The following is a 24,884-nucleotide window of genomic DNA, read 5'->3' as shown; positions in this document are numbered from 1 at the left end:
TTTATAAAAGCAATAATGCACTTGAGGCCTGTGCTATATCATGGATATTTAGTAGCCACAGTTAAAAGGTGTTTATATATCCATGATATAGCATGGCCTCTCATGACTTATTGCTTAAATAATTAAATTCTGGAAAGTATTAGTTTCTTTTACTTTGATAACGAGTGCAAGTATTCATGGAAAATGATAATCACTTAGCTTTGTTTTGTGATATTTAGAAAGACCAACAAATTCAATATAGTGTAGATAATATTTACTGTCTGTAATAATATCAGTAGCAGTTTGAAATTATTCATTGTTATTAATAAATGACTTAACATCAAACGTGATATTTAGAAATATTTAATAATTAGCAATTTTAGTTTTCAAAGAAATGTTTATTTGTTAAAAGAAAATGTATACAACTTGTAGCGGGAAGGCTTATTAAAAATACAGGAATTAAGTTTGCTGCTCCCTTGCCAGTCTCTCTCCCTCATCTCAGTGGTGCTGGATACAGAGAGGCCATGGTTCACATTTAAGGTCTTTTTCTACCTGATAGTTTCCTGATAAGGAACAACTCCCAAGGCTGAGATTCTCCAACCACCCTAATAAATGGTCATCTCTGGCACCTTACTGTCTGGGAGATTCCAAGAGAGAGTCGCATCCCAGGTTGTTTACAACCTGGATGTCAGAGAGCATGGTTACTCATGCTCCACCTCGATCAGCCAATCAGAAACTGGTAGGGCCCACGTGGGCGTGGGTTTCGAATGGCCGCGGAACATTCAACCAATGAAAGACCGTAGTTCCTCCTGATAAAACAGGCAGCACAAGGCCCAGAATGAGGCTGCTCCCAGACATTCTCAATCTCAGCTCGGACAATCACGTAACAGCCAGTGCGCCCGACTGCCAGGACTTTACTTTGTTCTAAGAGTCAAGAATGGAGGTTGCCCACACGTAACCAAAGGATCCACCCGAGGTTAGCCCAGCAGCAAGCCTCGTGAACTGCCAGTACCCACCACAAACGGTCACTTGATCAGCAAGAGAACTACGGTCGGAACTATCGACAGCTGAATATCAGTATTCAGGACTAGCGCTACATCGAGAACTAACCGGTCTTCTTCCCGTCTAAAGAGCGTGACTTGCTTGGACCTGCAGTCACTTTCCACATGCACAATCTCTGCTAGTTAAGCCAGGACTGACAAGCCGGTCTTCAGAGAGCCCACTGCCAGCGCTTCACAGCAGGAATCTCTCCCTCCTTCCACACCTCACGCCGAACCAGGATTGCCTGGCACTGCACCAGATGATGCCGATTGGATGCAGCAACAATCTGAATCCACACAGATTGGATGAGTATTCAACATTCTGCTTTACAGCTCGAGAACTCAATTGTTACCCCAGTTGATATCAATTTAATTCCTATCAGTGATGTACAGATGCAGCCATTCGAAGTGACGTGCGATGACGCGCAATACCGCGGTATGTGATTGGTTGACCAACAGGGGCACTACTGGTGCGTTGGTTGGTTGTAGAAAGATTTAAATGTCATTACTGTGCCCATTTTATTATTGAATATTTATATGGAATTTTACCACTGAAGGTAAATCTTAGTAGCTGAGCATAAAAAGAATAGGAGCATAACGTGGGTGAGGGCCATAAACGATATTAAGTTTGGAACATAAACATACAGTATTACAGTATCTGGCTAGTCTCAGTACTTTAAAGAAAAAATACACACCAGTATTCCATTTCTCCCTAAACATTTTAAGCATCGAAGTCTTTAACTAACATGTGAAATAGCGTGTATAAAAAGTGGTAGTTTTAAGCTTTTCTGCTAATATAATATGGAATTGTGTATCTAAATAAATTAATAATGATATAATTATATTCATATACTGCAACACAGTAATACAATATAGTCACTCATTGCTACGCAATGCAGAAACACAGACGCCGGTAACTAGCAAAGAGAGGACATTAGCTAACCAATATGATAAAGGAATAAATGATTTTTAAATTTTTTTTGCACATTTATTTGAACATTTTCATCGACTGTGTAAGCATTTTCCAATCCCTAGTTCTTCTGCATTTTCTTTTAAGCTCCCATTGGCGCCAGTCTGTGTCTTCTAGGATATAATGCAGGCGATTTGTGTTAAAATTGGGTTTCCAATAATGCCACAACAAACTCCTGTTTTTATGTCCACTATAACGGACAATCTCCCTTGCTTTTAACCGAGCGTTTCATAATTTCCTAAAATGAAAATGCGACAGAATTCTGGGCTACCCCTATACCAGAGATTACGGTAGGCTTCAGAATGATGATTGACTGACACCATCTGACACCCCTCTAATTGGAGAAAAAAAAAACTTGCTGATCTGTTCTACATAGCAGGAAGACATGAGCATATGCTGCTTCTACATTGAAAAGCGTATTTTAAAAGTTTAATTAAGAAGTAAAAACCTTACAGCATACACAGATTTCTAAACTGATCAGGAGGAAGAAAGATCACCTGTGTTTCGCACATAAAAAGTGGTTATTAACTATCAAACCTGTTTTATTTATTTTATTTTTATTTAGATTAAGAGTTCCCATCACCCCCATTTCCATTTAAATCGCAAACCCGTGTTTAATTTAATATTTTTATTGATTCACAATCTGGCAATGCAACGTAAATCGTTATCTTTGTCTTCTGCATAATAATGCTCACCTCTCTGTCCAGCAAATTAATAATAAACTTTATTTTCATTGTCTCCGCTTTAGAGGTACCCCCGTTATATTGTATTTCATTGCACTTTGACAGATTGTCTTTAAATCAATTGTTGTCAGAATATCCCCACCTCCAAACAAGAACAAAATTGCAACGATTTTATTAACTGGCTGTTTCAGTAACTTAAAGTAGATATTTAAAGTAATAATTTAACAATATATGTAAATGTTTTAAGATATGTTTATGTTGTGAATGTCTGTAGATTGTATCTTATTTTTAGTTTTTGTTTTGTTTCACGATAATTTTATAAAGGAATTTTGATTAAAATACTTTTATTTTTTCAGACAGAATTCACATTTGCTGCAGCCAAATGGCCTTGCAGATCAGATATCAAGGAATAAAACAATTATCGCGCCCGGCTCCTCAGTGGAATCGCTTTAACATGCTAATGCGTTGGTGTAACACTCTGTGTCTACAGTACATTGTAAACAAACCAGTTTCACAGGTATTTTCAACCCCCAGCCACTGTTGTTTCATTGGTTGTTATCCTGTAAAGCGCTTTGAGGAGCCACCTTTAAAAGGTGCTATATAAAATAAGGTTTATTATTTTTATTGTTAATATTGATCATATTTTTCCTCCCTGATCTTGTATATTGTTGTTGTTATCCTGTAAAGCGCTTTGAGGAGCCACCTTTAAATGCGCGATATCAAATAAAATGTATTATTATTATTAATATTGATAATATTTTACTTCCCTGAACTTGTAAATTGTTGTTGTTATTGTTGTTGTTATCCTGTAAAGCGCTTTGAGAAGCATACTGTCCAGCTTGTCAGGTGCATTCTCTTGTAAAATAATAAGTAGAGCTTTGAGGTTATTAGTGCTCCACTTACAGCAACCCAATGTAAATACATTTTGTCTCCAAATCCACCACCACTTGTATAGCCCTGCCAAACAGTGCAAATTCCGCTGCAATGGTTGTGTGCAGGAATTATTGAGTATGGCATCTCCATGTTCTAGTAAACACTGCTATGTGTGCAAATGTAAATGCTTTAAAAAAAGCCATCTTTAAAGGCGCTATATAAAATAAAGTTTATTATTATTAATATTGATGATATTCTTCCTCCCAGGACTTGTAAAATTGTTGTTGTTATCCCGTAAAGCACTTTGAGAAGCATACTGTCCAGCATATTGTATTTCATTGGCTTGCCTTGTGTCTCTCTCTCGTCTGGGTACGGGAGTGCTGCTGGTGGGTGGTGATGGAGAAGAAAAAGCGCAGTTGTTAACTCCACAAGTCTGAGTCTCTGTGTTCGTCCTCAACGAACCCAAATTCATTACATTGGTGTCAGAAGCGGGAGGATGGACAGTGAACGGCCGATGATGCCGTCCTGGAGGGGAAGGCCTACCAGGCGTTGCTGGATGTATGCAGGGACCAGCGGTACAACTCATGGTGTTGGCGTCGGCCATCCTGAGGCATTTTGGCAGGAGAGGGGAGGCGCTGGGACTGCTGTGGGCAAGGTTGGCCCAACGCTTCTGCCTATTGGGAGATCCACTGGGTCCAGTCACCGCAGACATGGCCTACTTAGCCCGCCAGGGTTACCCTACTCTCCCGGAGGAGGCCCACCAGGAGATAGTGCTCCAGGCGTTCCTCTGGAAACTGGCGCCGACTGAGGTGCAGCGCCACGTGATGCTAGCCGCGCCGGTCCTCTTGGAGCAGGCCCTGGCTCTGGCTGAGCAGGCTGATGCTATATTCGAGGAGACTGGTAGGCACCAACGGAGGGGCACATGGGGAATCAGATGGGGAGGAGGAAATGGCCAGCGCGGCGATACTGGGGGAGCGACGACTGCGGGTCATCTGCCACCACTGTGGAGAGGGGGCACATCGCCCGGGAGTGCCAGGCGCCGGAGCCCTGCTGCAACCAGTCCAACCCCAGGATACAGTCTTCAATGACTGGAGCAAGGTAGAAGGGGTGTTTCACCCTCGCAGCCCCAAAGTGCACGGTGAGCGCCCTGGGGGTCCGGCTGCCTCAGTGCCCAGCAGGACACCAGGCCGCAGCAGGGTGATGGTCGAAACTGGTGTCGACAAGGGCCTGGCGGGGTCTGCCCTCAGTGAGGCAGGGAAGAAATAAGCCCCGGCTGTGGCCAACCCTTCCCCCAGCAGGCAGGGTGAAGCACTCTTTCTGGCTTTCTGGAGCGGGGGTAGTGTCGCTCAAGGGCAGCCTTCCCCCCTTTAGGCCTCCCTGCTCCCGTTTCCTGACGGCCTCCGGAGTCCCCGGGGCTGGGGGAACTGGCGCTTCTCTGAGTCCAACATCATTTGCAGTTCACTGTCCATCCTCTCGCTTCTGACACCAATGTAATGAATTTGGGTTCGTTTAGGACAAACACAGAGACTCAGACTTGTGGAGTTAAAAACTGCGCTTTATTTCTTCTCCGTCACCACCCGCCAGCAGTACTCCTGCACCCAGACGAGAGAGAGACACAAGACAAGCCTGCCAAGAGCGCAGGCCCGAGAGAGACAGAGAGAGACACCAAGGGGTGCGGAACCAGAGAACTATTTACATGGAAAACGGGCGATCTCCCCAGACTGTTCGCCCGTTTCACTGTTACCTGGATACCTTTTGGGGGATATCCTCTATGTCCTCTTGGGGGGAATATCCTCTTGGGGGATATTCTAACAACAAGGGATTATAAGACGATCTGTCAAAGTGCAGTGAAATACAATATGCTGGACAGTATGCTTCTCAAAGTGCTTTATGGGATAACAACAATAACAACAACAATTTTACAAGTCCTGGGAAGAAGAATATCATCAATATTAATAATAATAAACTTGATTTTATATACCGCCTTTAAAGGTGGCTTTAAAAAAAAACTTTTTTTAAATGCATTTGCATTTGCACACAGAGCATTGTTTACTTGAACATGAAGATGCCATACTGAATAATTCCTGCACACAACCATTGCAGAGGAAAGTGGTGGTGGATTTGGAGACAAAATGTATTTACATTACACAGAGACTCAATAGCAAGAGCAATTAGCAATATCAAAATAGCAATATTATGGACACACAACTGACTTAAAAAAAAAAATTGACAGCTGGTTTTTGTTGATAGCTTGACACAAGTTTATCAGTGAAAAGACCACGGGCATTCTTCATATTAGTCATAGCCAGCACTCCCGCAAAGAGTGATGAAAACCGCGCAGCGCCAGGCGAATGCACATTAATATGTTGGACTTTTGGGTTCGGGTGGATTTGCGCACTACAGTTCAACCTGCGGTACATACAGTACGAACATGTGTTATTTTTAAATATAAAAAATGTCAATATACTTTAGGAGAAATTGAGTATTGGTGTGTATTTTTTCTTTAAAATACCAATAACAGCAACGTACAGTTTACATAATATGTTTATGTTCCTAAATTAATATCGTTTATGACCTTTATGACCTTCGTTATGCTCCTCTGCGTTTTATGCTTAACTACTAAAATTTCCCTTTAGTGGTAAAATTCCATATAAATATTCAATACTAAGTGGATTAAAAAGTGCACAGTAAAGAGATTAAATGATAAAATCTTTTCACTAATGACCAATACACCACATTATCTTCCGTGTCGCATTAACATTGGAATGTTTTTTTTTATCAAAAGTATCAAAAGAAGCGATACACAACCCGTCTCCTCTATAACTCTCCAGTTTACAGAGAAATTCAGCCAGAGCCTCACAACATTGTCCAATAATACTCTTCTTGTGTCTCATTTTTAGTTAAGCAGGATTTTAGCTACAGACCATAACAGACTAAAAAACAGAATCCACCTGCGATTTGGGTGTTAACAAAATGTGTTTACAAAGAAAGTGAAATACAGTATTACAACCAGCTATATAGATACATATATTTAGATATTTAGATCCTTAAATTAATATCATTATTAATTTCTTTAGATACGTGCTTACATATTCTCGATTATAAAACAGATAATTCCGGTCCTGGAATCTGACTAGCTGACACCCTTCTGAACCGGTACCATAATCTCTGGTATACAGACGCCCCTGAAATTTGACTTTTTATTTGAATTTTACTGTCTGATAAATTTTAAAGACTAATTCTTAGTGTAGATATGAAAACGTAGATAAAAAGCTTGGATTCTAATGTATCTGATACAAGTATCTTTTAATACAGTCTTTGTTGTGCTCTTGAGGATCCTTGTGATGTTTTGAGCTCTGGTTGAATGATAAGTGTCGCAGTTTAAATAATTTTCTTTATTAGAAATTATGAAACACTCTGTTAAAAGCAAGGGAGTTTTTATGTCTGTTATACTAAAAGAAAATGCCCGACGAACTAGGGATTGGACATTTTTTCAGTGCTTGTACAATCGATGGAAATGTTCAAATAAATGTGCTAAAGAAATAAACAAAAAAGTATTTTTTTCCTTTATCCTATTGGCTAGCTAATGTTAGTTAGATCAACGAAATGCTGTGGTGTTACCTTTTGTCGATGAAAAAATAAAGTCTTTTCATTTGAAATGAAGGTTACAAATAATGTGGAAAAGCGTAATGCTTGTCTAAGGTCATTCTTTATAAATACTATTAGTAATATTTTCGGTAAAGGCTTTGATGCATAAAATATTTATGATAAAGGTAGGTTGTGCACTTTTGCCCAACTGAGCAATAATGCTTTCATAAAATATACCAACTTCTTAATGACTGATGATTAACATGCTGTAATACACAGTTTAAATTTAAAAGCTCAAATGCTGTACATGAGAGGTTAAGCTTTATTGGCTCCTCCTGGCAGTTTTACAAGGTGATTCCGGATACTTTCCGATATGACATCATATGACGGGTGATACTGCGTCATGTCGCATTAGGATGTGACACGCCCACTGCATGGTACCGTGGTGTACTTCACGCGTTTTGAATGGCTGTATCTGTACTTGCCTTTGAGTATCTAGTGTAAAAGTTGTAATCAAAGTTCATTTACGAAACAGTATAAATGAATGGTATACTGGATGTACGTCCCTCTTGATTTGTAACTCTTCGTTATTGAATATATACCTTTTGTATTCTGCTAACCCTCACTCTTAAGATCTGTTATGTTTATATGCACATTTTATGTACTAATAAATGTATTGTCGTGTATTAGTATCCGTGTGTGTGCGTTGCTGAGTTATCCCGCAAGGTCGGTTTTCTAATAGCCATCAGATAATCATTTTGTGACTTACTGCTACAATTAATAATTGTCCCAGTAAATGCACAAAACCCCTACATACTGTTTGTGCTACAGTACATGAATATAATTATAGCATAATTAATTTCTTTAGATACGCGATTCCATATAACATGCCCTATTAATAAAATTCTAAATTCCCAGAAAAGGTTAAAACTCTCACTTTTCTCACAAAGTATATAAATGTACAGTAATATGGTCACAAGGAGCACATAAAACGTTTCCGAAATAACCACATGTAAGACTTTGATGCTTAAAATGTTTAGGGAGAAATGGAATACTGGTGTGTATTTTTCCCTTAAACTACCAATACCAGCAATATACAGTTTACATAATATGTATATGTTCCTAAATTAATATCATTTATGAGCATGTGAAAGGCATGGTGAATTGGAGATTCTCAAAACTTACTTTTTATGATTGGAAACGAATGCATGATCGGATGAACGAAATGCTGTGGTGTTAGTTTTTGTCAATGAAAAAGGTTTGGCAGTTTTGTTTTCCCTAAGTTAAGAGGTATTCATTGGGCCCAGCCTGTCGTCTGTAAGTTTGTAAAATATCTCTATACAGATGCAGCCATTCAAAACAAGTGGGGTATCCTGGGGTAGAACACGGGGGGTGTGTCGCAGTATCTGTGCTGTACCGTATGCAAATTAGATCATGTTAATAGTATCTGGAATCACCTTGTAAAACCGGCAGGTGGAGCTAATAAAGCTTAACCTCTCCTGTACAGCATTTGAGTTGTCACTAGAAAACACCCAGTTTCGAATCCCAATCACTGCTGAGGGACAATCATTATTCAATTAAGAATTTAGGTTGTATACCTTTTAGACTTTTAAATTTAAACTGTCTATTACAGCATGTTAATCATTATACATGAAAAAGTTTGTATATTTTATGAAAGCAAGATTGCTCAGTTGGACAAAAGTACACAGCCTACCACTTTTATCATAAATATTTTAATTATGCAGAAATATTTTATGCATCAAAGTCTTTACCGAAGATATTACTAATAATATTAATAGTGAATGACGTTGAACAAGCTGTAAACTCTAAGTATTACCCTGGTCCACATTCTTTGTAACCGTCTTTGTAAACGAAAATACTTTATTTTTTCATTGACAAAAAAATAACACCACAGCATTTCATTGATCCGATCATGCATTTGTTTCCAATTATACAAAGTATGCCTTTCACATGCTCATAAAAGATATTAATTTAGGAACATAAACATATATCTGTATGTAAACTACTGTATATGGCTGGTGCTGGTATTTTAAAGAATATCTTCTGGCAATATTACTGTACATTTATATACTTTGTGAAAATTGATCATTTTGACCTTTTCTGTGAATACGCTCATTATCCGATTAAACAAACACATACTTTTAGAATCGGATTAATAAGGAATATAATATGCATTCACGTATCTAAATAAATTAATAACTGTATAACTATATTCAAGCACTGTTGCACAAACAGTAGTATAAGACTTTTATACTGGGGAAACCCAGGAAAGTGAAGTAACATTAACTAGCAAAGGTATTTCACAGACATAGGCATAGTACATAATTCAGGCTTTATGAACTCTAATAATTAATAACCCTAATTAATCTTATCCCAGGTGTGAGTTAATAAAGCCTGAATTACGTACTATTCCTACATCTGCTAAACACCTGATCATCAACTCTAAAGATTTCAGTGCTTTGTGTATATTCTAATCGCAGTGGGGACAGGTTACCGGAGTAAAGTTAGCTTGAAGTTTGATAATGATTTTGGCACGCCTGTAGCTTTTTCATGAAACCTCCTAGAGTTACGAAAACCCTTGCTGTGTGTTGAAATGGAAATCTAATAAGTAAATTGACTCTTAAAATGTAAAGAGCCTTAGGAAAATAAAACAAAAATGTAACTGCTGTGCTATATGCAGATTCTCAGAAGACAGGTTGTCAAGACAGGACGTACTGTCTAAATTACCAAATTAGCCGAATGCAATTGCTGAGCTTTGCAAAAATATGTACTGGCGCTTCCTTTATTTATCCACTGCATTACAACATCTTTATAAAAAGCCTGTGCTGCCTTTAGCAAGTTGAGTCTCTGATGCACTCTGCAGAGTGACAGCAGGGCTCCCAATATTGCAATATTGAAATAAAGACCTTACTCAGGTGAGAACTCTCTCATGGCTTCCTTGATAGGTATATTTCCATGACAGTGTACAAGGTACATTGTTACTGTTTTCACAGCCTTCACTGCTCTTCACAAGCCAATAGCATTTAAACCACAGCACCCACATGGATTGTCAAGCTTCTGTTATGTTTTCTTATTTTATAAAATTCTGTGCTATAATGTAGTACTTTATTTCAATTTTTATATATTGTATGCTATATGAACATTCTAATTTCCAAACAATTTCTCAAAAAATATGAAAATAAGAAAGCAAGAGGTATACGGAATACGCAAGGCGGAATACGATCACGATATGCCAGTCAATCGCGGGTTAAACACAGACACACAAACTCATTCATCCATCCACTTTAATACTGCTTTAAGTATTATACTTAATACTCACTGACTCACATCAGGGCCAATTAAGCTACCAATATGTCTTTAAACTGTTGGAGGAAACTGGAGCACTTAGAAACCCATGTGAGCATACAAATTCCATGCACATAGCACCACAGGAAATGAACTCAGGACCGCAGCATCACAAGGCAGCAGTGCTATCTACTGTGCCTCTCTGATGCCCCACATACACTCATATCAGGGTCAATTCTCCCAGAAGCCAATTAATCTACTGGTATGTCTTTGGACTGTGGGAGGAAACCAGAACACCCAGAGAAAACTCCCAACAATAGCATTCCTGGAATTGAACCGAGGGTCAATTAAGATGCATATTTCTAAATTTGTAAAAGTGAAACTAGTGCAATCTAGTAATAAACTGAGCTAGTGCACTCCTTTCCAGTTCTATGTAATTTGTTAGAAAAGTTAAAGAAGTTTTAAAAGGCCCTTTTATGAGCTGCAGTAAATATATAACATACTACAAAATACCTAAATGATTATTACACATATAGATTTGCTGTATTATTTAAAGCAGGTTTGCCATTTCCAGTCCTGGAGCACAACATTACGTAAAGTTTTATGGGTCTCTTTAAAACGGAAGTATGTGAAGAATGTAGAAAATATTTAAACTGTTCCAATCAAGATTTAAATTAGTTCAATTATATAGTTAAATGTGATTTGGAGCCCACAGTTAAAATATAAGATGCACAACATAAAGGAATAACTACATAAGTACTGAATGGATGAAGCATTCCTATAATAATATATTAACTACTTTCTTTTAAGTCTTGGTCCTGTGGTGTATCCGGAAGAAAAGTTTTTGTAAAAGTTTTTGTTTTTGTCACACCACCCTGTTCTTCTGTTACTCTTGTCAGTTTATTTTCCAATCCCAGTCCGCAATCCTTTTTCTCTGTCCTTAAACTATCCAAATTCCAAAGTCTGTAAATCCCCACAAATCCACGTATCCGAGCCAGAATCCGTAAACCATAATCCTTTATTCCTTTTGTTAGTCCGTTATTTTTTAATCCTTTAAACACAATCCTACTTCTTCCTTTTCCTCCAAACCACATTCACCTTATTGGCTTCCACGCAGGCACACCACTTCCGGGGCATTTATTTTCCTGATGCGGCTCACCTGTGTCTCATTGTTTCGCTGAATAGGCCTTTTCTGGGTCAGCTGGTTCTTTTTGTCGGCCATTTTGCTCAGGTTTATATCAAGTATGTTAAGCATATCATTCCAGAAATACCGGTTATGAATGACCCTTCCCCTGGTCATCTTACAATCCCTATAACTTCACAAGGGTGTGGAACGTCAAGTTATAAAGTGAGGATGTTGTATGGTCACTATCAGCATCAAGGACTTTAAGATATCTGTATTGTATAGAGTTTATCACATTAGCATGCTCCAGTCTGTTGTAGTAGCTGTTAATAGACTATTACAGAAGTGCATGACCCTGATCCATGTGTTTTGTACAGGTGACATTACACTTGAAAGTGTCTCATCATTGATGTTATGATTGTTATTGTAATGTGTCAGAGACCTACTCACGACATGTTTCTGCAACATCTGTAAAAGTTAGCAAAAGCTTATTGGGACATTATAGTTTGGGGCATTTCAGGTAATCATACCATTACTGTGTTTGAAACAGATACCTTTTGGTATGAATTTATTGTTGCTTGATGTGTCTTCTAAAATTTGTCACAGTTAATATTGAATAAGTGTTTCTACATTTTTCATGTGTACTTTACACTTTTAGGTCATACTCAAATGATTTCCTTTGTCACCAGAATTCATTGCTTGCTTATAATGTGATTATGAAAATTGCCTGGATGGTATGTTTATAAATTTGCTTTAGGTGTCATGCATATATGTTTTCAAGTAGTGAACTTGAACTTGAACTTGAACTTGAACTTTATTGCCATATGTAACCGGTACTGGTACAATAGAATTCTTACTTACAGAAAGTCTCTCGTAAAACAAGTGTAAAAAACAAAACAACGTGCAAACAATACAGATGTGTAAATAATGACTGGAGATGTGCAATAGATAAGAAATCATAAAGAGGTAGATGGTGATGGTGTAGGTGTGGTCCCAGGGGGATGGCTAAATGTGTTCGCCAATCTCACTGCTTGTGAGATTGTGGATAGAAGCTATTGAAGAATCTAGTGGTAAGTGTCGGTATGCTCATATCTCTTGCCTGAGGGCAGTAGGGTGAAGAGCTCATGCCCAGGGTGGTGACTGTTCTCCGTGATGGCCAGAATTCTACCATGGCAGCAGTCCTCATAGAGCTGTTTAATCTCGGTGAGACCGCAGCCGATGATCTTCTGGGCAATATTGACCATTCTCTGCAGTGCCTCTCTTTCTCGCGAAGAGGTGTTGCCGTACCACACGGTGATCCCGTTGGTGAGGATGCTCTCGATGGTGCAGCGGTAGAAGTTCACCAACACATGTATTGGCATCCCCCATCGCTTGAGGCACCTCAAGAAATAAAGGCGCTGCTGAGCCTTCTTCATGATAGAGTCAGTGTTCACAGTCCAGGTTAGATCTTTAGAGATGTGAATTCCCAAAAACCTAAAGCTGGTGACTGTTTCCACTTCTTTTCCATCAAAACTGAGTGGACTATGAGTGTGTGGCCTGTGTCTCCGAAAGTCTACTATTAGCTCTTTAGTTTTCTTTACGTTCAAGTCCAGGTTATTGCTATGACACCACCTAAGCAGCTGTACGACTTCATCCCTGTAAGCAGACTCGTCATCATCACTGATCAGTGATACACACATCAGAAAATAACTATTGGGAGAATAAAACAGTCACTTCAAAGTTCATTAGAAGTCCTGCATTTATTTCTTCATGCTTGTAGTGTAGTTCAGTAAAGGAGTTGATGGATTCACTGCTTTTGAGCTTATTCGTTCAGTATAATTTTATATGCTTTATATATATATGTCTTTATTTCAGTTAGAGGTAGCATTTTATTCATATCCTAACATGCAAAGTGTATGTATGATGCAGTTCTGAAGAACCTTTTCTTCAGTTGTTTCCATAGCAACAACCCACAAATGCATATATACACTAGACATTGCACTGCTATTATTAATTGAGAGATTTTTCACTAAAAAATAAAATTATTTTACAAAATGCAAAGAATGTTGGAAATAAATGAAAACCAAACAAATGCAACTCAAACAAATCTAAATAAAATAAAGAATTGTGAAAATACAGAAGTATCTGTGTATGTGTGTGTGTGGGGGGGGGGTTGGAGATTAAATCCTTTATCATTTCTGTTCTGTAATAGTAGTCACTGTTGTTGTTTCCATTTTTTTCTGATATATAGACAGGGGTTTCTTGCCATGGAATTATAAGGGGTACTACTGCCACACTAACAACCTTTCCCCAATTGGATTATTGAACCAATTCCTTAAAATACCTTATTTACCTGATTTAATAAATCCCCATCATTTTATCTGACCCTTCTTAGCTCTACTTTTTCTATTTAGATGAGCTGCCTTCAGATTTAGAGACAAAGTTTACAATCTTGTAATTTTGTCTGTTCATTCTTTTAAATAACTGTTCCTCAAGAGAAGTAAGTCCACCCTTAAAAACCCATCTAATTCCTCATGAGTGCTATGTAAACATTGTAAGCTTCTGTGCAGGAATATATTAAACAAGTTCTTTAAGTGACAGGTTCGGGGACACTGCTGATTAAAAAGTAACTAATTGCAGTCAATATCATGCATTTAAAGTTACACTTATGCTACAAAAATGAAATTAGGAAAGATTTAAATATTTTATTTTAGTTTAATGGCATCCAATCTTTTAACAAAATATTAATATTTGTAATACTTGGAGTGGTATTTTTGATTAGACAAATATACTTTACAAGTCTTATGGAAGTACTCCCTTTTGTGTATAACATCCCTGCTCAGTTTGTTAAAGGCTATTACAGCTGATTCCATTGGCCTGAAGCCGATTAATGGAAGAACATGCAATTTATAGCTTGCAGTTGATTTATTGGAGAAAATATGTCCATCACTCATCTTATTGCTAATGTGCCAAATCTTGTTTATGATCATAAAATGTATCATATACATATATATAATATATATCTGAATTTATCAAAAATAAAAGTGATAAAATCAGTTCCAGTGTTGAGTAATTTAGCCATACCTTTAAGATAGTTGAAAGCAAGTTAATTCTCAAAAATCACAAAAATGTTTAGTAGGATCAGTAGGAAAACTATTATCACAATAATGTTTAACACTTAGTGTAAGATTGTCACATTAATTTGACATTCTTTAATTTTGTTCTGTCTTTTGTTATATTTATTAGAATTATTAAAAAAATGCACCAAATAGAAATAAAAAAAAAACTATACACAAAAGCAGAGGGATCTCTTTAGAAAGAAGCAAGAATGGAAAAATATACTGTATACAGTATAGAAATGGTATGTACATTTCACTTTTAACTAATGACCATATAACTCTTTCGTTGAATGATACATTTTTTATTTAAGTGTGCATGACAATGTTTTGTTTTATGACTGTACATAAATTACACCATATATAATATTGGTAAAACCTGACAACATCATTGCTAATGACAGTACCTCCTGTAATTCATCACAGCCATGCCACACAGGTGCTACAGGGCTTGTAACTTCAAGATATTTTTGTAGTATATTTAATCTTGTATTGCATTTTATTCCCCTTTAAAGTCTTTAGATTAAAAGAAGGTGGATTACAAAGTTAAAATGCAATAATTTAAAGTTGGTTGAATAAAGTATATAGTTAAAAAATTCTTCCACTAAGCCTCTTAAATACTGGCTATTGAAAAATATTGGTTTGGGGTGTGGAATGAGTGACTTCTGAACAATACGTTTTGTGTTTTTTTTCTGAGATTAAAAAATACAGAATTTCCATTACTATTATGTTATTATTGTTAATATAGACAATTATATACAGTAGATATCTTGTCTATATATAGACAATTAAAATGGTGTGAGATTTGGATCAAGCCTTTTTACCGAATTTTTGTTATAACGTCTGTTATAACTCCATTTGTCATGTTATATTGGAACATGAGGGACAATTACAATATGCATTGTTATGTAATGTGATACCTAAACTGGGTACACATAAAGATTAATTTAAAAGTGCTAGTATTAAGCTGCATCCATATGTTCTTTAAAACCAAGCCTTTAAAAGTTAGTAGTTTTTCCACTGGCTGTGGAAATACATTAGCAAATATGTACATGTACAGTACTACTCTGCCTAGATTAATCACACAGTGGGGATCATGTTTGTCCAACAATTTCTTTTTATCATATATCTTCCATGATTGCAGACAGTCTTTTCTTTCTGGGTCATTTCACATGGATTCAGAGATTTTTACTCCAGAAAGACCTCAGAAGCCAAAACTGTTCTTAATGCTAATGTTCTTAACTGTTTTTCAATACTTCCCTGAATGATTGACTATTTTTTTAAATCACCTCATTCCAATACAGATTTCTGCCTTTGTATTGCAGGTTTTCATATATTTACCACCCACACTACAGTCTCATATTAACTTTTTATTCTTCTCTTTACACTCATATTTCTGTTCTCCCTCTTTCCTTCACACATCTGAAGTATTCTCAACAGCAAGAATTATGTTTTTGTCTTTATTTTTGTACATGGAATTAACATGTACTGTATTTAAAGGCTGTCAATTTATCAATTGATATTGATCAATGAAAAACTATACATCTAATAATTACATTATTATTGAGGAATAGTGGAATGGTGCAATTTCTTTTTACCTGATATAGCCAAGATGATTCATTGCTATTGTAACGCAACGGGGGCTCAGGCGGGCGCCCTTGCCGCATCTGGTCGGCCCAAAGTATAGGTGACTCGAACCGGGACTTCCGCGTCTCTCTGCAGCGACCTAGCCCCACTAAAGAGAGATCTCTCAACAGCCCAGTAGCTGTGGTCCTGCTATCACAGGGAAGGGCGGTGACATCACCCGCTCTGGTACGCCGGCTCTTACACACACTGCTTGTCGGCCGTAAGCGTTACACTATATATGATACCAGGACCCTGTACTATAGGTTTCACAGTAGGTAAATTACCTTTGTATAAAATAAAGGAAGATCTTTCTAACCTTGAACAGTGTGCTACTTTCTTTTTAAAAAAAAAAACAGAATAGAAAATGTATTATTAAGCACTTTAATAATGAGCATCAACCCTTAATACTACCTCCTCAAGAAACACTAACCAGGTATATTTCACATACAAGTTCTGATAAATGTTAAAGAAAAAAACAAAACAATGCTAAAATCATTAAAATATGAGCAGTGGGAGAGTGACAAGATCCACTGCTGTTCAGTGTTCTCTAATCCCACCCACACACATACTACTTTTTGCTTTAAGAATTGAACAAATAATACAGGAGGAACAAAAATAAGCATAAAATTGTTAAGATCTTATAAATAAAATGTTTTTGATTACATTAAAATAAGAAAGATCATTTCAAATTGTAAAATAAACATTACTCTTTATTTGAATAAACCCTATACAGTGAAAGGTCCTATATCCACACTGAGATAGCATGGAAGATTATGGATGAGATACTGTGTATTCTTTCTTAACAGTTGTGCTGTGTAAATGGTATCATTTTGAGTCTCAGTATAGATAAAGGGTTTACAATACTTGTGATAAAAGTAGACAAGCTATTTGTATTAAGCAGCTTTTTCATGCTCAGTTCAATCTACCTTTTGTAATGACAGGGAGGGTAGGTTGAAAATAGATGATCATTGGATAAAGCGTCAATCATTCAAAAGGCTTAAAAGTAAAATACACCCTGCTGCTTTGATATAGATGATAGTATTTATAATTAAAGTTATTCATCAAACAGATTTGAAGAAAAAAATCCAACTTCTTTCAGCTGTCATTCCCAAATGGTAAACTGACTGAACAGGCAATCAGTAATGAGCATTAGTAGCTTTCTGGTTCTGGCCAGTAAATTAGTTATGCTTTCTTAAAACAGCTTCTTTGCAGAAATTCAAAACATGTAGAAAAGAAATGGTCACAGTGAGGGCACATACTGTATTCACTATGTAAAGCACCATTGGTCAGAAAGTAAGATGATGGATTTTTTTTTTTGCAATTCATTCAGTAAAATAAATTATGGGTGTGCATTTAATAGTAAGTGCCTCCTGTTCTCTTAGTGTGTATGACAAACAGTGTTTTGGACCAATTAAAACCCTGCTTGCTCTACAGCATGCATTACAACTTTTTTATAATGTAATTTGCAGCACACTATTCCAGTTCTTAGTATAGCTTCAACATCCCTAGAAACTTTAAACTTTCAATGTATTTAAAAATATAATATGTTTTAAATACACATTTTCAGTTGTAGTGATCAGGACACTAATTTGGAATTAATCTTCACACTTGATTTAGCTAGTGTGCTGACTTAACTAGTGTGCTTGTCTTTAAACGACCTTTAGCATTAAATTAAGCCTACCGTTAAAATTACATTTATGTTAATTACTTTTGAAATACAAAACATAGAAGTATTTTATGCAGTACTTTATCAGAACTGTAGGAGAGGAGTCACACAATAATTAAACAGGATGTTATATAAACATGAATCAATAATATAAACTAAATATACAATTGCAACAGTATATACCAGCAATACTACAAACATATACAACTTCTACTGGTAGAGGAGAATTGCTTCTCTTAAGGTTTAAAGTCCATGAGCTCAAACGTGAAATTGAATGCATTCCAGAAAGTCATAAAAAGAGTCTAGTCCTCTAAAGGAGAAAAATGGACTCTTTTGATGAATGTGGGTGGCATGTTGGCAGAGTGGTTAGCACTACTGTTCCAGATCTCCAGAGTCCTTGGATTGCTGCCAGCTTGTGGTTACTAACTGGATGAAATCTGCATGTTCTTCCTGTTTTTGTTAGGTACACAGGTTTCCTCCTATCTCCCAAAGGTATCTAGGTTGGGTTTAATTGGGTACAGTACATTTCTCCTTTCCAGGCAAGGATTTCATATTTGTAGGGTTTATTCTCAGTACAATTAGTACTGTCTACGAGAACACAGAGAAACAGAGTCAAATGTGGGTGATGGGCTGAATGACCTCATTTATCCCATTTGAAATCAGTTGTATCACATTTATTGTTACTCCCTTCTTTTTTCTTATGTTTTATTTTAGAAATAATTATCCCCCTTTAAAATCCTGTTAACAGTCACTAAGATTTCAATATATATGACTATTCTCTAAGTATTGGATTTATTAGCTTCTTAACCAAATTATTTCAATATTACACTTTATGGGAAAACTCATTCCACAACTGGGGCAAACATTTCTACAACAAAATGTTTATTTTAATACTTGTTATTTACTATACAAAACTATTTTCACTATAATTAAAACATTTTTGATCATGCTTATTTAATGTTTTTTTATTGTTGAACATTATTCTTATACATTATATTATAATGATAATAATAATAGTAATAATAATAATAATAATAATAATAATATATTATACATTCTCCTTATTTTTAACATTGTGTTGGCAAGTATATTGCCTTTGTTTCCTGAGTTACAAGAGCGAAAAATAAGCATAATTGCCCCGGGCTGTAAAACTTGAAGTGATAGAATGGATTGTAAAAGACAAGCAGTCGAAAGACATTTGTATTGCCTTGAACTTAGCTATGCTGTGCATATGTTTGCAGTTTACAATTTTTATATATTTTATCTTGTTAACTACTGTACTAAATAAACTGGACTATTTAAACCATACAGCAGTATTCTTAATTTGATAATTCAGTCATCTTAAAGTAACAATGTGTAATATTCAGTTATTTTATAGACCTAATAGACAAATGGGAGATTTACATAACTTCAGTATTCACACAAAAAGGTGGAAATGTGTCTTTTGCATCACCATACAGAACCACAAAAACAAACAACAAAGACTCAAAATAAAATAAATTAACATAAAAAACAAAACACACAACAGTCTTAGTATATATGTGAAAAACAAACAATTATATTATAAGTAAAGGGAATTCCATTTGTACTATGCAAACTGCACGGTTTTATTTATTTTTGTTGGTCAGTCTTTATTGTTGAAAGAAACACTCTGAACAATAGCTGTGACATATCCTAAAAAAATCTTCTACATATTTCAGAATAACAAAGTCAAAGGTTTGCCACTAATTTTTGGGGGAGAAAAATATTCCAATTGTATTCCTTGAAATAAATATATATATATATGGAAAAACTATTATGTCTCTTTATTTTATTGCAATCACCCATTGTATAAAAAAATAGGAAATAATCCAAATAGACTAAGTCTTGAAGTTATCTCTATGTCCCTTTGGTGAAGGAATTGGTGGTGGAAGGTGGAATACTGTTGTATACCTTATTTTTTATTTTTAGATATCATTACCAGCTATATATGTACATTATTATTTGTTATTCTTAAATTGATATTGTTAATAATGTTCAGAGACGTTATTATACTTTGGTTATTTTTAGCTACCACCCCTTCTTCACTTTTTTGCATTTTCCATTTTACATGGGATCCCAGCCTTGTTTTAGTACGCTGGGCAAACGTTCTGAGGTCAAATTCTTCCAGCACAGGGGTACCTTCAAAGCGGAGACGACGGCACCGAAATTTTTTGGCTCGTCTTCTCTTTAAAGCCCTGGCCAAATATGAAGACAGTACGTACAGTTATAATTCAAACGGAATTAAAAACTACACATCCCAGTAACCATGGTGGTGCTTGTGATCATTGCGTTTAACCAACGAAACAGGGCGAAAAATCAGTCACATGACTTTGGGGCAGAGTTTTGAAAGCTTAACCTATCAGCAACAAAGCGAAATTTACACGATAGGCTACCTCAAACTGTCAGTTTTACGACTGTGTATGTCGCTTAAGCCACTCCTATTTGGCATTTTAGTTATGGAGGCGAGAAGACGCCCCCCCCCCCCTCCACTCTGGGTGTCTGATTTGCCGCTATCTTTAACCGCTTCGTGTCCAAATCGCAGTAGCTACGCGTACTAAATAAAGTTCATCCCAGCTACAAAACATATATATTTTTGTGGTAAGAGGGAGCAAAACATCAGTATTTACTGCTATTAATTAGTGTACGATTTATAGTTGAAATCTGAGCCTAAGTATAAAGTTAAAATCTCGACAAAGCAATGTAGGAAATACAGAGAAAATAAATCCTTTCTGACATCTAAAATCAGTTTCGATCAAGGTCTCTAAAACGAACAAGAAAAAGAGGATTTTCGGAGGGCAATTACGCTGTATTTATATAGAATAAGTGATTTATGAGCAATCTAATTTCTTGTTCGTTTAAAACAGTGAAATGTCAGCTGTAAAAGATCGCACCAGAAACAGCACTCTCTCTGCCTGTCATAGACGTTCAGGAAAGGCTGAATGAAGTCATGGTGATCAATAATAACAGTTGTAGGACAAGAAACAAAAGATAGTGAAAACTTAAGATTTTTAAGGCTAAAACTCAAATTCATTCTACAAATTAAGGCAAATGAAAATTCAAGTGCTAGAGGTGTAAAAAAATACAAAAATGCACATGAGCAAAAAGGTTTAGAAATGGAGCAAACAGAATAAAAGCCATGCCTATAGTGCAGAAGAGGGATGCAGGAACACTTGCTTAGATATACAAAAAAATCACAAAAAGGTGTATGTTACAAAAGAACATGTAAACATGTACATCAATTTCCCTTTGCGATCAATAGTCTTATCTATAAACATGAAACAGAGTGAGGAATCAGAAATTAGCATGCATAAAAAACAGCAATTCTGTCAGTGAGCCCTAAATGAATTAATAGCAACTATGGTTTCATGGAGGGCTTCTCAGATAGTTGGGCATTTAGGTAAACTGCCAGGTGAAAGGACTTGTAAACATATTTTGTTAAAGCAAGTCAGTTTTTTCCGCAACACATAAAAGACATTTTTCCAAGAAAGTTTAGCCTTTGTCACTAATGAAACCACTAAATAAAGACATAAATATAGAAATCTTAAGATTTGTTTTATTTAATGTTGGTAGCAGGATGAACTGTCAGGTTGAGCTAAGTGTATATTTTGTCGCAGGGTTGCTGCAAGATGTTAACAGTGAAAGGGGTATTTAGAAATGAGTTATTTCAAGATGAAAATTTTCAGAATAATTGCAAATCTAGCAGGATAGAGAAAGCACAGAAAACTGGCAGTTAGATTGATTAGATTAGTATGAAAAGTCATTTAGCAAAGGGAATGAGAAGAGTGACAAACTAGTATACTTTAGATCTTTTTTTCTGAACCAGGGAAAATCTGATCATGTTTCCCTATAATAATAATAAAAAACTTTATTTGATATATCACCATTAAAGGTGGCATCTCAAAGCAATACGGTAGATGTAAAAACAGATAAAAGGACCACAGATGTATAAGTAAATACATATAAGAAAGACAAGCAGTTGGAGGTGCTACCAAAATTAGAAAATGAAGCAGATACAGACACTAAGTCTTCTGAAAAGAAAGGTTCTGAGGTTAGATTTAAATGCACTCAGGGTACGTGACTGATATCACTGGGAATACAAATTGAGAGCTCTGGGGTGCAGCTAGAGAAGACCCTGTCACCAACAGAATGTAGATGTTCTTGAGGACAGCTAGAAGACCAGAGTCAGACGGACAAAGGTGGGGGAGTAGACAGATAATAAGCCATATACTGTAGGTACAGAATGAGGATGAGGAATTTGAAGTTGACTCGAAACCTGATAGGTAACCAGTGCAAGGACTTGAAAACAGGTGTAATGCATCCCTGATAGGAATTTCGCTGTCATATTCTGAACATATTGAAGATTGCTCAGTGTAGATTTAATTTCCCCAGTGAACAGGATGTGCATTTATTAATTCTAGGGAAAAAAAAGCCTTACTTAATTTCTCTAGTTCTTAGTTTCTCTAGTTCTCTTTAAAAAAAACTTTTATCCCACAATGCAGAGTATTAAATGGCCAGTATTTACACATGATATTTGTGATTTAAAGAAATTAACACAAGCAGCTTTTGGGGATTTAAGTGTTGGCTGAGTTATTGCAGGATAAAAGACTAGAGATGTCGGTAAGAAGAAGATAATTTTGGGAAGGCTAAGGAATAAACTGATAACAAGAACACTTCCTAATGGGGTTAGGCATACTTTTGATGAAGATGATGAAGTTAACAGACTGTATGTTTACATAGATACTGAAATGAGGATTGTATTTTAGATTTTGTGCAGTTACTAGTATTGAACTGTGTGTTGGATGCACATGAATTGAAGGAATGGGCAAACATAGCTGATGCGGATCCACAGAGCCAGCATATTAAGATGTTTATAATTAGAGGTAATTTGTTTAAATAACTAGGTATGGATACTGATGTGCAAGAGAGGTGGAAAGGCCAGCACTATAAAATATTTTATTCTCAGTGAGACGGTGCCATTTCATAGTGGGTTTCTAACACTGTGTATAGTTCCATCTATTTCTAATCTCTTTATCCAGTACAGAGGATTTGGAGCATATCCCAGTAAGCAACGGACACAAGGCAGAATACACCCTGGACATAGCGCCAGTCCATCACAGGACAGACAGACACAAACACACACACCAGGGCCAGTTTTCCCATAAACCAATTAACTTACCAGTATGTTTTGGAGTGCGAGAGGGAGTCATATCACACATATGGAGAAAAACCATGTAACCCAGAGAGAACATGCAAACCCCACACACACAGGATGGCAGGAATTGAATCTAGGACCCCAGTGCTCCAAGATAGCAATGCTAACCACTTTGCCACCATTATAAATGGATGGATATCTTAGTTATCTTTCTAGTTCACAGGTTTGCATGCATAATTTAATTTCGAAAGGCGCTGAGACATCAGGTACTACTGTTGTATTTATGAAAAAGAAACAAAACAAAAAGCATACTAACAACTGTGCCATCCTACTCTTTAGTTAATACAATTTATTATTTATAAACAGTTAACATTGTTAGCAAAATATTTTGAATTATATTTAACCCTATTTCTTCTTTAGTTTTGTATTTAACTTATTATATGATAGTCAGATTTAATGTATATTTGAACAATGAAAATATATTTTTACAAGATGCGGGGGAAAGTGCAACAACTTATTATAGTGCTAAATTTAATATTGATTGCTAATAGTTTATGCTAACACCTAACTTTCTTAATTAGGTGTAATTAAAACAGTGAACTAAGTGTAACATACCATTCAGAAATACAATCGAGAATAGTTTTGTGGTGTTTGAATGGATGAAACGTTTCTAAAATGTATAACGTAACAAAATTAAAGACAATTAAATTCTGTAATCTTTCCACTTGTAATGTCATTAGACAGAACAAGAAGTTTCTGCTTTGTCTAAGGATGGTATCAAAAAGTAGTCTAGGTGGTGAGAAAGCTGTGCTTAATGATAATTAAGTGACTTAAAAGTAAAAAGAGATGCTTCATATTGCTTGATTATTTTTAAAAACTAAGTTATAAATGCAGACGCGATCGCTGCCATAAGCGCTCCAGGCAGTAGAACGTTCATTCTGTACTGCTGCGCTCCGCGCCTCCTCCCTCTCTCGGTGCCGCGCCCCTCTCTGACGGAGCGCAGTGGGCGGTACGCTATTTTCAGAGCCTCTGATTGGGAAAAAAAGACCTGCTGATGAGTTTCACACAACAGGAAGAGAAAAGAATGGGATTTTTTCTCTTCGAAACGTGTGTTGTCTTTATGAAATTCGTGTATTTTAAACGTTTAATTAAGAAGTAAAAACCTTACAGCGTACACAGAGATTCTGAGCTGATCACGAGGAAGAAAAATCACCCATTTTTCGCGCATAAAAAGTGTTTTTTAACTCTCAAAACCTATTTCTATAGGTTTTAAAGTCGTGCAATGTCTAAGTTAAGCAGGAACACATCATTATATCTCATTTTTTATTTCTTTTTAAAAAAATTTAAAAATCGTTTGCCCAGCCTAGTTTTAGTGATCTTTTTAAAAACCCTTTTGGTATTCTAGATTATAATTATTAAAAATATATTATTTATAATTTTGATTTAAGGTTTGTTGTAAAGCGGTAAAACTTTTTTTCTCATCATATCAGATCATATTTGCTAACTCATTCATGTTATTCATTTATGAGTATAATTATTTTAATATTTAACATGCTGTGATGTATACAAAAAATAGAAATGTCAGTAAGTTTACATTTTACTTACTTACTTATCTTTTGAGAAAGAATATTTGTTAATAATACAAATTGAACTGACAAGGAATCAAACCCAGAGAAACACAACACTAAAGTCAAGCACTTTGGTATTCAAGCAAAGGCAAGCATTTTACCACTACACCAAAGCATCACTCGGTTTGGGCAAG

Source organism: Lepisosteus oculatus, chromosome 15 (assembly GCF_040954835.1).
Source record: "Lepisosteus oculatus isolate fLepOcu1 chromosome 15, fLepOcu1.hap2, whole genome shotgun sequence".
Classification (NCBI taxonomy): Eukaryota; Metazoa; Chordata; class Actinopteri; order Semionotiformes; family Lepisosteidae; genus Lepisosteus; species Lepisosteus oculatus.
The sequence above is the reverse complement of the archived record's forward strand: the minus strand, read 5'-3'. Positions refer to the sequence as shown.